Below are 16,615 nucleotides of genomic sequence, written 5' to 3'. Positions count from 1 at the left end.
TCCCCGAGCATCCAGCCTGCACAGAACCTCAGCCAGTGTTCACGGTAGCAAGAGGCCAGCCGGCGGGGAAGGCGCTCAGAGAGAAGCAGCAGGAAGGGGCCAGGGAGGGCCAGAGTTTGGTTCCTGGGCCCAAGGGGTGGTCAGGCTAGTTGGGGAGCACTGAGTGGACATCCTAGTCTCTCTGGGCAGGGTGCCTGTGTCATTGTCCTGGTAGGCATCTCTGTCTTTCACCCCCCACCCTCCAACCCTGACAACTTTACCAACCACCTGGCAGCTGATGGCTGGAGGAGAATCTTCTACGGCCTTTACATGGTCCAGGTTTGGGCTGTTGTCACACATTCTGTGAGGCCACAGCCCCCTGAGCTTCTCAGCTCCTGAAGCTAGGGCTGGGGAGGAGGCTCAGAGCCCAAGCCATCCCCAGTCCAGGAACTTGGTCCTTCTTGCACCAGAAAAGCAGTGGGGTCTATAGGTCCACCCCAAGGGCACGATGTCCCCCACCTTGGGCCCTGGACCATCACTTGAGCAGCATTAGAAATGGCCAAAGCACTCTCCCTGGACATGGAGGCAAGCCAAGGCTGGGTGACACTGCAGTCACATGTCAGGCCTCACCCTGCAGCCTTGGGGTCAGTTTCAACCCACAATCTTCTGCACAGGTGTACATGTTGGCACACATAACACACGCATGCACACACATGCGTACACCCACACTCTGCAAGCCTGTCGGTAGGTCACGGGCATCCCACGCATCCCCAAACATGCAAAAGTATCTATACATGCACCTCAGCCCCCTACCACCCGCTCCATATATGTTACACTATCCTCTAGGGACACTCCCAGATGCCCCCATATACTTCTCAAGAACACATCTACACACACACACACACACACACACACGTGTGTTCAGCTCTCACTCCCAACACTGCCAAATGCAGGAGCCTTGTGCCCTTGAGCTCTGGGCCAGGATAAGACTGCAGCTCACCCGTGCCCTTTGGCCTCTGCTCTGTTCCCATGACCTGGCTGGGTTCAGGCAGGTGAACCCAGGGAACAGGCTCCTGTCCTGGCAGAAAAAGTGAGGAGGGGCCCTGTGCGCTAAGTCGCTAAGTCGGCGCGGGAGGGAGGTTGTGTGTGGTGCGGGGACAGGCGAGTGGTGGGGGGCGGGGGTCAGGCTCAGAGCAGGACAAGCAGGAAGGTGGCCATTGCTCCTCAGAGTGGAGGAGGAGGGCAGGGAAGGTTTTGGCCGCCGCCCCCTCCTGCGCCTGGTTCTGCGTTGGGCTGGCAGGAGCACCGGGATGGAACTGTTGGGGCTGCCGCAGGGACATTATGACGGGACTTCCAGCAGGGGCACAAGGTTAGCAGACACCACACTGCGCCCGGCGCCAAGTCCCCCTTCCCCCGCCACTTCCCTCCGCCCCGCGGACCCCGGTCGGTGCCCAGCCTCCTTACCGTGCGGGCGCCTGGGATGCGGGGCTCAGAGAGGAGTGCGCGCTCAGCCAGAGGCTCGGAGACCTTCACTCCAGCACCGGAGGGCAGCGGGCAGGAGCCTGGCAGCTGGGGTGGGCAGCCCACAGAGCTCCTGAGCACCCCCAGGGCCCCAGAGGACCCAGCGGAGGTGATGGGGACAGGGAGATGTGGGAAACAGGTGGCAGGATGGGAGGCTGAGAGAGGGAGGAGTAGGGAGGCAGAGACAGGAGAGAGAGAGACACCCGGAGAAGAAGATGCAGACAGACTCACAGAGCAAACAGAGGAAGAGGGACAGAGAGGAGGGGGAGAGAGAGAGAGAGAGAGAGAGAGAGAGAGAGAGAGAGAGAGAGAGAGGAAGAGAGGGAGAGAGGGAGCGCAACATGTGGTCGCCTTCTCCCACTTGTAGCTGGAGCCTCCCCAGCCCCTCCCGTGGTGTGAGCACACCGTGTACACACTTGGACACAGAAGCACACTAACTCCGCTCCGTGCACGCTCACACACATCCTCAGGAGCTCAGGACAGCCCAGGGCCCAGCCCTCCTCCCCTTACCTTGCCCCAGAAGCAACATGTGTGTGGGCCAGTGCCCCCTCTCTGCACAGCCGCGCCGCCTCCCTGCACCCAGGGCTGCTGGAGGGGCCACCAGGGGCCAGGCTCCAGTGCCCAAGCCCAGGCCGCTGCCCTGCCGGCTGGCCTGACCAATGCCCACGTTGCGATGGCTGCTGAGGTGGCCTGCAGGAAGCAGAGACATTTGTTTTGTCAGAGCGTAACCATGACAATCACCCCCTGCGCACACACTACTGGCGCTGTCCCCCTCCCCTCCCCCCTCTCAGAGCACAGGAGGAAGCCGAGGTCACTTAGCAGCCCCTGCTAACTCCTGCCCAGTGAATAGGAAGGATGGCCAGGGCCACGCCTGTGATATGGGCCTTCAGGCAGCCCTGCCCGGCCCGCAGGTCTGTCTCCAGGTGATCCCCACCCTGCAGGGCTCTCAGGGTCCTTCCCCTCTTCCCCCACCAGCTCCTCCGGTTCCCCTGCAAGTCCATTGTTGAGCCAAGCTGTCAATCCATTCCCCGCCCCCCAGAGGTCATGATGCAGCCAAGCAAGTGGTCCTCCTTGGGCCACGCCTGCCAAACCTTCAAGTCCCAACCCCAGCTTGCTGCCCGAGTCATGCCAAAGTTGAAAGGGAAATGTCTAGGTGTTTAGGGGTAGTTCCTGGAAGCCTGCCCACGGCCTTTCCATGATCAAGGACAAGTACATTTGGAGGCACAGGGCCAGACAGGTGGGGCCGCAAAACCTGAACCTGAAGTCTAAGAGTGTTCAACATTGAGAAGACAGATGCCTCAGAGGTACAGGAGGGAGCCAATGACCGCTACTTACACATCTCACTCAACCATTATTAAAACAAAAAAAGAAGAGGGTGTCATCCCACGTTTACAGAGAATTGCAGTTCAGAGAGGGGGAGTGTCTTGCTCGATAGCACAGCAGGGATTTGAACTCACAGGTACCTGATTCCAACCTTAGACAGGGGCCATTCTATCCCTTTTGCCTTTTATTGAGGCCCTTGTGTGCCAGATATTCCATTCCCACTGTTCTATACCAGACACCAGGAAGTAGATGATCTGCTTATTTTACAAATGAACTTAGGGGGTGAAGTGACTTGTCCAAGGGCACACAGCAGCAAGTGGAAGAACCAAGATTCAACAACCCTGGTCCGTCTGACTCTACCTCTCTATCCTGCCTCCTTCACCATATTCCAGGCTATATGCAGGATGGACCAGCCACCCCTTTTCTGGCTTCTCTTCCTAGAGGGTGGACTCTGAGGGTACGCTAGGGATAGTGTGTGGATGCTAGCAGGAAAGGAGCAGAGGTGGTACATGGGGGTTCAAGAACTCCCCCACGGGGTGACAGACGACATGTGATCGTAGCTAGAAGCTCACAAACAAATGATTCCACCATTAGGGGGCCAACCTGAGGATTCCTACCTCCAGTTTCAAGTACCCGCACCCCACCTGCACCTCAGACCTTCATTAAACACGGGGTGGGGGGCTGAGGCCCTGAGGTCTCTGTAGGGGCCGGCCAGCTGGGAGGGAAGCCGGGGCAGAACTCTGGAGAGCAGCGTGGAGGGAGGGCCTGGGGGGTGTGGGAGCAGCTTCCGGAGAGAAGCAAACCCGCTGTCAGAGAAGGAGTGGAAACGCAGGGTCTGGAGAACGGAGGCTGCCCTTGTTCTCGGGGGACTGAGCAAAGCGCTGGGCAAAGCTTGCTTGGTGGCAGGTCTTCCTGTGACTTGCCACCCACCAGGCTCAGGTTAGAGCTTGGGAAAGTGAACTGAGTCCCGGGGGTGGTGGTGGGGAGGCAGCCCTCCTTCCACCCTGCGACCGGCAGCTCTGGACTCTGGGAGGCCTGGCCAGGAGCATGACCTGAGTTCTGATTCAACCATACTGCCGCCCAGGGTGAGGGGTAGGTCCAGAGGGCAGGGGCGGAGACTGAGAGGGGCAGCGTCTGACATGAAATCACAGCCAAGAAGGGACAGTGCTGGGATTCAACTCCGATCGCCCGTGGGTTGGACTCCAAGTCCAGCACTCTTGCCAGCCTGTCGCATGGCCTCATGAACCGTAGGGAGGCCTGGGCAGCTTGTGGGCTCAGAGGCCCCAGGAGGCAAGGGACCAGGAATTTTAGACATAGCCTCTTAAAAAAGCCCCCCCCCAACCCCAAAGCTCCCAAAGCCCAATCCTCAGACCCTGAGAAGTTCAAGATCTCTGATCCTCAACCAGCCCTCCATTCAGGCTCCACGTCCACTGATGGGCCTCTCTCCTCCACCATCCCAGAGTTTGCATTTTAGGACCAGGACTGTGTGGGACAGTATGTCAGCCTGCTTGAGTGGCTATAGGACCGTGGAGAGGACTGGGGAGGGGTACTGGGTGGCGACGGTAGGATGCTGACTTGGAGCTGTTTTGCAGAGCTGCCTCTTTTTGGAGTCTCTGAGATTTTCTTACCCCAGCACACTCATTTCCTGGGGCTGCCATAACAGATGACCACAAGCGGGGTGCTCAGACCCAGAGCATTCACTCTCTCACAGAGCATCAGGGGGCAGAGCTCCTTCTAAGTTTCAGCCAAGGAGTCCCTCCTGGTCCCTCCTGTCTGCTGGTGTTCACCAGCAATCCTTGCCATTTCTTGGCTTGGAGATGCACCGCGCCAATTTCCACCTCTGTTTTCAGGTGTATCTCCTTTCCTGTGTCCCCGTGTGTCTCTCCCCAAATCTGTGCTGCGTTTCTGTCATGGAGATGTCAATCAGGGGCCATCCTCACAGCATGACCTTGTCTAACAGAGAACTGTAAAGGCCCTACTTCCAAGTAAGTCCACATTCACAGGTACCAGGGGCTAAGACTTGAAGATTTCATTTTAGGGGGACAAAATTCAACCCATAACACCCATTCAAAGGAGAGAAATGACATGGGACAGGCATGAATCCAAGAAGATAGATAGTTGGTCTTGCAGACATCTGCAGGGGACAGGAAAACAAGCAGCCCCATCATCTGGTGGTTAAATGTAGACTTTGGTGCTGGATTTCTGGGATTCCAACCCTCGCTCTGTGTGTCCTTGGGGAAATGGTTTGCCCTCTCTGGATCCCAGGCTCCCCTCTTTAAAATGTTGATGCCTTGAAAGAGTACTATGATCATGAAATGAGTTAATGTTTGTAAAGCACATAGGAGAGCAGGACACTTAGTGAGTACCCTGAGTGTTTGCTAAAAAAAAAAAGTACTAAATGGACCAGAATTACTGTTTCATAGGTGTGAAAACAGATCCACAAATCGGAGTGAGTTCCCCCAGGTCACCCAGTTGGGTGTGCAAGGCTATTTCTCTTTCCTTCCTTCCAGAGTTGCCCTCTGGGAAATGAAGTCTCCTTCCCATTTATTCTGCAGTTGGAGGAATCAAGGCAGGTAGTCTGGAGGGGCAGCAAGAGCGGAGGAGCTGTGCGCAGAGGGTAAGCAGGGATCCTGGGGGGCAGAGGTGATGCCTCCTCCCTCCCCCAGACACACACCTCTTTCCCACCCACCCTCTGCTTGCAGGATCGGAAGTGGTTGAGCGACTTTTTCTGCCCACACAGGAAAACAAGCTTCTCAGGCTGGGAGAGAAGGCAAAGGCCTGTCTCCAGGGACCCAACCAGCCAGGGCCGGTGGCAAGATCAGGGAAGGTCTAGAGGGGACATGGAGACTCAGGGGGGCTCTTCCCCAGAACATCCTGAGCAGGGCTGCACAGGCATCAGAGCTGAGGACCCCTGTCCCAGTCTCGGTTCCGGAAAGGAGCCCCACCGAGTGTGGCTGCAGGTCTATGGGCGAGAGGCAGGCTTTGGGGACAGGTGAACTGGTAAATGTCACATTCTTGGCCCCCAAATCCTCATGAAATTTTTTTTCTTTTTTTTACTTTCCTGTTTCAATCCCTCATCTAGAGCAGGGAATTGTATCAAAGTCCCCAATTTATCACACACACACACACACACACACACACACACACACACACACACACACACACCATCCATGCCCCTTGTTGGGTGACTTGGCACTTCTTGGGTCCAGCTGTGTGACTTAACTAATGGTGTATTGGTGAGCATGGTGTCACTCAGGGCTGGCAAAGCATTTGCCTGATTGGGCTTGTTCTCCTGTGCCTCTGGCCCTGATGCCATAAGGTTGTGCCTGATTGGCCGCTGGTCCCAGGAGGAGGGTAAGGTATTTAGAGCAGACCTGGCTGAGACCAGCCAACCGCAGATGCATAGGCAGCTTCAGCCCAGCCAGCCCAGCAGAGCCAGCCAAGATCAGCCAGTGCCCAGCGGACCCAGAGGTCCAGAATAAGCGACTGTTATTTTTAAGTCACTGGGTTTGGAGTGGTTTGGAGTTCAGCATTTTCTGGTGACAGCTAACTGATGCCACCTCTTGTAGATCTCACCTTCCTGATATCTTTTGTCCATCTTCCTCTCCATCCCCTGACCTCTGTTTAGCCTCCTAACAGTTTCCTGCCTGGCCTCGGCGTCTCTGGTCTCATGAATTCTAATTCATCCCCGGAGCTGTGCCCAGATCTCTGTAGTAACTGGTGACAGTTGTCCCCATTTGCTAACCCCCTTTTTAACCCACCCCAAATCCTTCAGTGGCTCTCTCATGGATGTTCATTAATATAGCATCCAAGGCCTGCGACCATCTGCCCCTGTCCCTTCTTTGGCACCGCTCCTGCCCATCCCCCAGTGGACTCTTCACTCCACATCAAAAGTTGTCTCGGACCTTTGCAGTTTATCCACACTGACCCCTCGGTCCCGAAGACTCCCTTCCCTCCTTCATCTAGTGATTTTCTACTTGTCCTGCGAAGGACAGCTGCAGTATCATCTCCTCCAGGAAGCCTGGCCACCCTCAGTTAGGTAACCTGACAGAGGGGGCCACAGTATCCTCTGCTCAGCACAAGGCCTGGCATGCAGGAGGTGCTCAACCAAAATAACATTGGCTGAATAAGTGAATGAGAGAATGAATGACCAGGCCTCTCTCAAGGGCAGCATCACATCTAACACACACATCTGTTTTCACAGGTGTGCCGATTCCGACTCAGGGGGCTTCATGAATATCTGCTGAACAAATGAGCACATGACCCTATCACCTCGGTGTCCCCAGAAAGTCATGACAAGCTACTGTCCCCTGGAGAAGGTTGCAGTGGGAGATGGGATATTGGCACCTGGCACAGCTGGAAAAGTAGGAAGCCAGATTGGGGCATGTGGGTGAGGGGCTCTGCGTGCTCTGGGTCCAGGCAGCAAGAGACACATTGTCCGTGGAGAATGCACAAACAATCAAGCTCACTAAAAGCCCGTGTGTATTTTGTTGTCACCATACACTGGTAAGTTAAAACAATGTCACTGAGAAATTCTCATATCCAGGGCAGCTCAGTTTGTGTGCTGCCCAAACTCACGTGCTTCACCTCTGGCTCCGGTGGCCCTCCCGCTGGGTGTCTTGTTGGCCACTGTAGCACCTCAGGGTTGTGGTTGAGGACCTGACCTGTGCCAAGAGTGCTGTTGTCACCTTCAGCTGCAATGGCCTTAGGAAAGAAGCCCGTGCTGGCTTTCAGGTTTCCTGGCTTCGTGGCAGGGCCAGGCCTGGCTCCTGGCACACCCAAGGGCTGAGCGGGCTCTGCCTCCAACTCTGCGCCCTGTTGGCTGCACCTTGCTTTCCCTCCAGGAGGCAGGCTGCCCGGGGCCGCAGATGGCCGCTTCAGGGGTCAGTGCTGTGGGGAGATGGCTGTTCTGCCACAGGGTCCCCGTTTCTTATTTGTGATCTGCTGCTCTTCATGGTGCTTTAGCACAAATAGGCAGTGACAGCTCCAGACTTCAAAACTCTCCTGGGGACAGGAACGCAGCCTGGCCAGGGTCCCCCATGCAGCTCTCCTGGTAAGAAGAGGCGGGGCAGGGACACACGAAGGTGCCTTGGAACAGGTGGCTTCCTGAGAGCAAGGGGAGTGAGCAGGGGAGGGCCTCTCAGGGGGCAGAGAAGGGCAGGTCTTGGAGGCTGATCCATCTTGTCCTGTGCTCTTCCTGCTCCATAAAAACAGACACATTGCAAAAGGGAAAGAAGGAAAAATCAGTCCTTTCGAGTGTGGTTAGAGCCCCTCCCTCTGCTTCTTGCCCTCTTACTCTCCTGTTTTCTTCCCCAGAGGAAGGGATGTGCATTTCAGTTCTTGAAGACTTCAGCCAGCTCAGGGCCCAGCTCGAGTGCCCTAGGACCCACCGTGTACCCAGCACAGGACACCCTGACTCCTGCCACCCTCAAAATAGCCCCCGGAAGGTTATATTTTGTTGTTTGTTTTAATTCAACAAATATCAGAGTGTTTCCTCCGTCCTGGACACTGGGCCACAGTGGTCAACAGGTTAGACAGTGTTCCACCGTCATGGCCCCGACCGTCTACAGCGGGGAGACTGTGAGAGGTCTGATAAATGATCTACAGGGAGTCATCCGGGTGATAAGCTGCAGAGCCACTGGGGGGTACCCCGGGTTGGAGAGTCAGAGGAGGTAACATGGAGGTGAGAGATAAAGGAAGCTGGGAGAACCAGCTCCCAGCTCTTCAAAGAACAGGGCCAAGGAGGAGCAACAGAGGCAGAGGGAGCGGTAGGCCCAAAGGATGGGAAAGGGCTCTGCAGACCCCCAAAAACAAAGGCAGTGAGATTGGCCAAAGTGAGTGGTCCACAGAGGAGAGGGGCAGGTGAGAAGTGCTGAGGAGGGGTGTGGGTCACCAGGAGAGTTGGAGTTTTACTTGGGGAGCAATGGACAGTCACTGAAAGCATATAAGAAGGAGAAACATGTGCCTTTGTTTGTGTTTCATGAGCTCGTCCTGGCCACCGTGTCGAGAGTACAATAGAGTGGACATTGGCTGAGAGGTCTGTGGGGAAACCACTGTGCTGACAGAAGTAAAAGATGGCGGAATGGTGACGGTGGCGGTGGTGAGAGCAGCGGATGGTTGGGTGGCAGGGTAGGGGAAGATAGGATTGTGCATTTGGAGAGTGAAGGTGCCATTGTGGAGATGGGTAAGGCAGGGGGATGGCCAGGTTGGGTGGTGGCATTGGTGGGAATCTAGAAATCTGTTGGGGACCTGATGAGTGTGTGGTTAAGCACACATTGAGGTAGAGTTTGTAGCTGGCTCATGAGTTACAACACAGAGGACACCCAGCTGGAGATACCATTTAGGAGGCACAGAGCTGTGTGTGGTGATTAGTATTCTCCACCGGGATCCCCTGTGAGCTGAGAGCTGGCTGAACACCAGCTGCAGGCTTCACAGGGGCAGGCACCAGGCCTGTCTTGCTCCTGCCCAGCACCTTGCAAACTGGCCGTTGGTGGCATTTGCTAAGTCATCATTACAGACCAAGGGAGAAGAGGCAAAGACCAAGGGCGTAGTCCCCTTCCTCACAGAGCTTATAGGATGCAAGGCCACCCAGAAACGAATACACAGAACAGAGTCATGTGACCATTTTGGACTCAGGGACCATTTATTTGTATGAGCCAGGGTTGACATTTACCTTAGCCTCACAGAACCTTCCATTGGTGAGTGGTCCAAATGAATAGGCAAAGTGTGCTGATGAGGAAAAAACCTAAGGAGTCTGAGAACTATTTTCAGATCCTTGAGAAGTATCTATGATATGCTGAGTGTCAGACACACGTTCCGTGAGTTCACACACAATTTGCTTTGCTTTCCTGTAGCATGTGGCGTCTCTGACTCCATCGCAGTCCTTTGGTTTGGAGATATTCTGACCCCTTCCTCTCCCCGGCCCCCTCCACACCCATCTGCCCATCTTCAGGCTTTGTGAGGATTGGGGACCTTCTCTCACTTCGTCTCCCTAACTGCAGAGACTGGCTGGGCGCTTTGCGTTGCCACGGGGGATACCAGACAACTGATGCCCATCAACAGATAATGGAAACTTGATGTGTTTATTGAATACATAAATTCTTAGCTATTTATTAAAAGAAATGCTCTGAGGATAGCTCTTAGGTAATGCTGCTTGGAATTACTACATTCGATCCAACGGCAATAAAACTGTATTTGCAGCTTTAAAACTCATGGTAGCTGTGAGACCTGGAGTAAGTCTCTTGGCCTCTCTGCAAGGCCTGTTTCCCGCTGCGTGGGGCATGTCAAATGTACCCGTTTATCAGGCGGGGCTCTGCTCCTGGCTCTGCCGGGGAAGAGTGCCCTGCACCCGAGAGGGAGAAGTTTGCACTGGGTCCATCCTGAGCAAAGACACACGGGCCAGCTCTGGGCTCTTGGGAAAGATATTGACATGACAAGGGTGGATTATTTTTATAATAAAAAAAGGTCAAGTTAGCCATGGTTGGTCTAAAAACAAGCATGGTTGGTTCTCCCCCTGAATTCTCTCTCAATCCACCAGTCTCAACATCCTCCCTGCCCCCTCATGGTCTGGACCCCCAGCCCCAGCCCCCTCTTTCAAGGGCCCCTCTCTCTCTGCTTCCCTTCATGCTCCACGCTCCATGTGCTCATCGCTCAGCCGCCCAAGTGACATTTTAACAACATAAATTAAATCACCTCCTGCTCTGCTTAAAACACTTTAGGGATTACACGACAGTCCAGATAAATCTCTCTGCTCCTCACTGTGCTCTTGAAGGACAGCCCGGCCTTCCTCTTCAGCTTCAACCCCCACCTCTCCCTCAGCTGGCTGCAGCCACACCGGGCTCCTCAGTTCTCCAGGTCTGACCCCCAGGGCCTCCCTGACTCTGTGGCCTCCAGTCGGCAAGCTCTGCCCCTCGCTTTTTGCAAGGATGGCTCTCGGGCCTCAGCATAAATGTCACCTGTTTGGAGAGGTCCTCCCTGCCTGGCACATAATAGATGCTCAATAAGTAGTCACTACGTGAACAGATTCTCCCCACTCTGCATGACCCCCAGCATGGAGAACAGAAGAGGGAAAGAAGTAATCTTGGCATCTTGAGGTTTCATTTTGGGCAACACTAGATGACAGTGCCCTGGCCTTGGTGGTAGTTTGAGCACCCACGAAGGTGCGCCCCACCCTGTGCAGGCAAACCACAGGCCCCGTGCTGCCCACTAGCGTGGGTCTATTTGAACATGCATGTAGAAAAATCCCTCTCAAAGCTCAGACTTCCAGAAATACTTCAAGGGAGTTCTCGGTGGGCATCTGAGGTCTGACCTGGTTGTGGGGAGCCGAGGCCTGTCCGTCTTGAGCCTTGTGCTAGTGACACTCACTAATGGCGGCCCACTTCCCTCATGGCCTCTGCTCTCAGTGGTAAATCAAATTGTTTCTGCCTTCCTGCCCATCTTGCATCTTTGAACAGGGAGTCAGGCTCTGCACACACTCTAGGAATCTGAGGGAGGCCGTCACGAAGCACTGGGGCTCAGGTCTGGGGGAAAGGTGTGAACAGAGCGGGCTGTCACGATGGCGCATGGACCACAAGCCAAAATCAAGACCTCAAACTGGCTGCTGGCGGAGTTTCGGGCTTAGGCTGTCTACTTTTTCACAGTCAAAAAGGAGGAGATAGAGTTTGGAGCCAAGGCATGTCCCTTCACCTCCTTCCTCCTGGAAGCCACAGATGTCCCCTGAGTGCCTGTTCACTCCGGGGCTAACCCCTGCTGTGGCATTGGAGGGAGCCCCCCCCATGTGGGTGAGGAGCTGAGGGCCTGGGCAGCACTATCTCCCCTGCCATGCTTCTCCTTGTCGAGAAGCACTTCTGAGTTGGGAAGAGGTTAGGGGAAAGACTGGGACTTATTGGCTTGCCATGGTCCCTCCCATGGCACACAGGTTGGTGGCTGTGACTGAGCCTTATCAGATGCGTTGGTGAGAAGGTTGGAACTTGTGGCCTGATGCACCTTGGGCAAGTTGCCTGAACTCTCTGGACCTCACCTTTTTCTCTGTAAAGTGGGGCTGATGACACCAGCCTCACGGGGTGTCATGCAGTGGCCAGAGCTGACAGGTCAAGGGCTGAGCCATTTTGTAAGTGAGGGCCCTGGATTCAGAGAAGTGGAGTAGATGTCAAAGTCCAGCTCGACCCCAGGACACCTGCCTGTCTCCACAGCACCCTGCTCCTTCTCTCCCGCCTGCCTGGGAGCCTGGCATGGCCTGCGCTAATGTGTGACTCCCTGTTCCCCAGTGAGGAGCTTCAGGCCCCATGGTGACAGTCTCTGTGGACATGTGGATAGGCTTTCGTGTCAAGCTAACTGATCTGTGGCCCCCTGGACTCTCAGAGGTAATTGATTGTATTCCCAGTCATTCGAAGGTGGTTTTTCTCCCTCACTGGCTTTTGTGGCTCTGAACTTGAACCCTGGGTCCAGTCCCCAGAGAATGGAGAAGTCTGGTTTGGCACCCTGAGAGCCGCCCAGGGCCTGTGAGGAGCTGGGCTGTTGCCATGGCATCTGCCGTAACCCTCCCGAGGCTGGGCCCAGCCAGCCTGGCCCAGAGAAGCATGGGGTCACGCCTGGCTGGTGGCAACCTTGCTGCGGGGATCTGGTCCCCAGGAGGCTCTGATGCTGTGGACACCAGAGAGGCATCCACAGGGATGGGGTATAAGGGTTCAGAAGGACATCTTTCTCCTGAGGGTCCCTGCCTGAGTGTCTGCCCCGTGCCTCACACCAGGCCCTGCTAGAGCGCCGGCTCAGGGCTTCACTCGTTCATTCACGTGGTGCTTCCCGAGCACACCATGCTCCCAGCCCTGGGAAAAAGAGCCAGACATGCAGGGCTGACCCTCCCGGAGCTTCCACTTCAGCAGAGGAGGGAGCCACCGCTTAACGTCAAAATCACAGCTGTGCCAGGTGCAGTGGCACACGGCTGTAATCCCAGCAGCCCAGGAGGCTGAGATGGGAGGATGGTGGATTCAAAGCCAGCCAAAGCAAAAAGTGAGGTGCTCAGCAACTCAGTGAGACCCCGTCTCTAAATAAAATACAAAATAGGGCTGGGGATGTGGTGGAGTTTAATCCCCAGCACCCCGCCCCCTCCGCACACACCGAAAGAATTACAGCTTGGACGAACATGCAGAGAGCTACATGGTGCTCGCCTGTCACAAGAGAGAGTTTGGCCTAACCTGCGAGGCCAGCCAGACTCCTCAAGGTGACGTCGGAATGAGTGGGTAGTAACCAGAGAAGGAGGACAAGGGGCTGCTTCCTGGTAGAGGGGACATGTGCAGAGACTCTGTGGTGGGGATGCATGGACTGTTGGTACAGCCAGAGCAGCAGGAGCAAGGAACAGCATGGGGCAGGTTGGGGATCAGACCCTGCAGAGCCTGCCGTCCATGTGAGGAATCTGGCTTTTATCTCAAGGGCCATTGGAAGCCACCAGAAAGCTTTCAACTAGGGAAAATGTCGAAAGATGTTCAACTACGTCTGGTTTGAAATGACCATGTGGCAGCTGGGGAAGACTTGGAGGGAGTGGCCATGGGGAGCCTGAGGTGGTGGGAGACGTGCTGGGTAAGTATTTTAAAACATGTTTGCCATCCATCGCCCACCTGCCTTGCCCACGGCCGCTGCCCACTCAGTCCCCCTGGCCTCTCTCACATGGCTCTAACCGGCCCCTAACTGGCCTCCTGGCCCCTGCCATTTCCCGTCTGTCCTCTGTCCCCAGGTGGCTGGCAGAATTCCCATTCAAAACTCCACTCTCATCAATCCTCGGGGGTTACAAACGGTTCTAGCTTCCTGTCCTCCGCACGGAGTGTGGGACTCTCGTTGTAGTCACATCCCTTCCATTTCCGTCTCCCTCCAGCTCCGGGAACACAGTGTGGCTTTGATTCCCAGGGGCTGCCCTCTGCCTGCAGTGCTCTGCTCAGCTGCAAGAACAGGCTGCCCCGCCCCCGCTGACTACATCTGTCTGGTCTGTTTATTTCCTTGCTGCCCCTGAGGCCAGGGAGAGAATAGGAGGGAGCACCTACCCAGGCCAGGTTCTTGAAAACTCAGAAAACCATGTTATCCCAGGAACGGCTGGCAAGGAAAGAAAATGCTGTCATTTACATTTTACAGCTGGGGAAACTGAGGCTCAGAGAAGGAACGTGACTTGCTCAAGGTCATGCAGCAGTTTGGGGGCAGAGTTGGGGTCTCTACCAGGCTCTCTATATGGCCTCTGCCTCTCCTTCATTGAGGCTAGGATGGGGGTGTCTTTTGGCCTTCAGGGGTTCCTTGCACCTGGGAAAGGAAGGAAATAGTGGAACAAAATAAAGACAAATTTCCTGCTTCTTTGGCATCTGCTCCTTTTAGAGGTCTCTCTGCCACGACAATGAGTGCTTATATGTTATAAATCACATGACCCTTTTTATTGAACATAGGAGCCTGTCAGTCTCTACGCAAACTTCTTAGGTGGTAATATCTCAAAAATGTTACAAGACCCTATAAGGTGGGTGCCATAGCTCTGCCCTTGCTGTGCAGAGGAAACCAAAGTCCAAACTTTCTATAAGGAGCAAGGCTGGGCCGGGCTGGCCCCAATCCATCAGTCCTTACTTACTTCTGTGAAATACACCCTGTACACATGCACGCAATGACTTGCCTGAAATCTCAAGGTCATTAAGGGCCCAATCGCTTTGTGATCCTCACAGATTCCACAGCTTGGACCCCACTGCTCTCCCAGCCCAGTTGTCTTCACATGTTTCTGGATTCCCTGACAGGAAGGAGGCAACTTTCACTTCAGTTCATTATATCTATCCATCCATCCATTCATCCATCATCCATTCATTCATATGCCCACTCCCCATCCATCCATCCATCCACTAATCTATCTAGCCAGACAGCCAGCCAGCTATTCATCCATTCATCCATCCATCCAGCCAGCCAATCGCCCATCTACCCATCCTTCTACCCATCCACCATCCATCCAATAACATTAATTAGGACCCACTGTGTGCCAATTCCCACGATGTGCTGGGGCAAGAGAACAAAAAGTCCACAGGCCAGTGCTGCTCTCTGTTCCCCAAAGCTGTTGATGCCTGTGCAGATATCAGTCAACAAGTCTGATTTCTGGAAGGGCCCCGTAACTTGTCAGAGGTTGACAGTCGGAAGGCATGCCCAGAAAGTCCTTATTTTTCCACTGCCAGTAAGGGCTGGGGCAGATGTTGCAAATTGATGGGAAAAAGAATTAGCTCAGCTGTTGCTTGTCCCTCATGAGCAGCAACAATTAGGAAACATCTTGCAGGCTCTGGGCGCATCGTCATGGTTGGAGTTCCCCTGGGCCAGGCAGCTTGCTGAGATTTTTCTAGAGGCAGATTGTCACAGCTCTTCTGCCAGCATCAGCTCAGGAGGCATCTCTCAACATCCCGCTCTTCCTGTTGACATATCTGTCAGTGGGGTGACTGAAAGGCAAGCTCTGCCTTCCTACAGAAACTACTGGAACAGCTGGCGTTTATTCTGGGCCTCCTGCGGACCAGTTTCCTGATATGCAATGGATCCACTCCCCACCCTGGCCCTGGGATATAGGTGATAATATTCCCCTTTTACAGATGAAAAAACTGAGGCTCCAAAAGGAGATGACAGTGGGAGGGTGGGAGTCTGGGGCTGGTGTGATGGCAGGGCTGTATGGACTGTCACGTGCTGTGCTGTTTTACGGCTGGGCAGCCCTGTGTGAAGATCAGCATCATGTAACGTGGTGACATCTTGTAAATTTCTGCTCCCTTTTCTTGTGGGGATCCAAGAGGTCCCAGGGGAGGCAACAGAAGCTTATGTGAAGATGGTGTCTAGAAGTTTGGAGTCTGGGATCCATTTACGTAGGGAAGATGGCGGCTGGACTTCCAGATTGACCCTCAGTACATCTGACTCCCACATACTTGGAAGGGCACTAGTGGCATCTCAACTGTATCCAGCTGTCACTTGGAACTTTTTCACTTCCAGAAATGCATCTGAGGTGTTGTTCATGATACCAGCAGCCCCTGCTCCAGAGTCGCACCGCAGAGTCACACCGCAGAGCTCCTCCCAAAAGGCCAAGATGGAGACTTAGCTCCTTTTCCCATGTTCACTTCTGGACCCTGGACCCCAGTTAATACTCCATGCCTAAGAGAAGGGAGGGGGAGGGAGGGAGGGAGGAGAGAGAGAGAGAGAGAGAGAGAGAGAGAGAGAGAGAGAGAGAGAGAGAGAGAGAGGAACTGGAAGGAGAATAAGAGAAAGAATAAGAGTGAAGGTGAGACAGCAGGAAGGGAGACAGGATGGACAGATAGACAACAGCTCCGTTTAGTGCTCAGGTGTTTTGGGGGTGAGGGGCAGGTTCTGCAGGCAAACCAGTCACACAGGCCTGGAGGCTAATCTTGTGCTCTTGGCTGAGTGGCCCATCTCAACGGTGAAGAAATCTCCATGGCAGGAGGGCAGTCCTGGCTGCACCCAGAGGGGCACATGTGGGTGCCAGCAGCAGCTCCCCAGGCCCCGGCTGCAAGGGCGGGGGCAGGCTGCCACCCGAGCCTCACAAATGGCTCCTTTCCATCCTGGGCATCCATTTGCCCTTTACTGATGGAGGAGACTTTGTCTGGCAGACAGGCATCGCTGGGTGTTGCCATGGTGATGGCTATGATGTCACCGGGGAGTAAATCAAATTGCGAGTCTCACAGTTGAGCAGCTCTGCTCAGGGAGGGTTTTTTGGGGAGCTGTGGGCCTGCGCTCTCCCGCCTCCCTCTTCTTTACCCCTTGGAAGAGCCTCATTTGTTCACTCGCTCATTTT

At 54.7% G+C, this 16,615-nt stretch overlaps 1 protein-coding gene and 1 long non-coding RNA gene across 7 annotated transcripts in view; one reads left to right on the top strand and one right to left on the bottom strand.

Annotated features, from left to right (window-relative positions):
• The window catches only part of Vwa5b1 (von Willebrand factor A domain containing 5B1), a 52,574-nt gene extending 50,368 nt beyond the window's left edge, over positions 1 to 2,206 (bottom strand). For 2 of the 6 annotated variants that reach the window (XM_078025476.1, XM_078025480.1), the window contains exon 1: positions 1,444 to 1,952. The gene's annotated coding sequence lies outside the window, so the exon portion shown is untranslated. Of the gene's footprint in view, positions 1 to 1,443; positions 1,954 to 2,010 lie in introns of those variants that run through there. The other 4 variants (XM_078025477.1, XM_078025478.1, XM_078025479.1 and 1 more) reach the window with 4 other exon arrangements.
• LOC120890653 (uncharacterized) lies at positions 1,197 to 13,618 on the top strand. The gene is made up of 6 exons (XR_005735002.2): positions 1,197 to 1,348; positions 4,674 to 4,808; positions 5,334 to 5,440; positions 7,028 to 8,923; positions 12,090 to 12,185; positions 13,252 to 13,618. It is a non-coding gene; the product is annotated as an uncharacterized LOC120890653 (long non-coding RNA).
• The last annotated feature ends 2,997 nt before the right edge of the window (positions 13,619 to 16,615 follow it).

This window comes from Ictidomys tridecemlineatus, chromosome 11 (assembly GCF_052094955.1).
Source record: "Ictidomys tridecemlineatus isolate mIctTri1 chromosome 11, mIctTri1.hap1, whole genome shotgun sequence".
NCBI classification, from domain to species: domain Eukaryota; kingdom Metazoa; phylum Chordata; class Mammalia; order Rodentia; family Sciuridae; genus Ictidomys; species Ictidomys tridecemlineatus.
The sequence above is the reverse complement of the archived record's forward strand: the minus strand, read 5'-3'. Positions and strand labels throughout refer to the sequence as shown.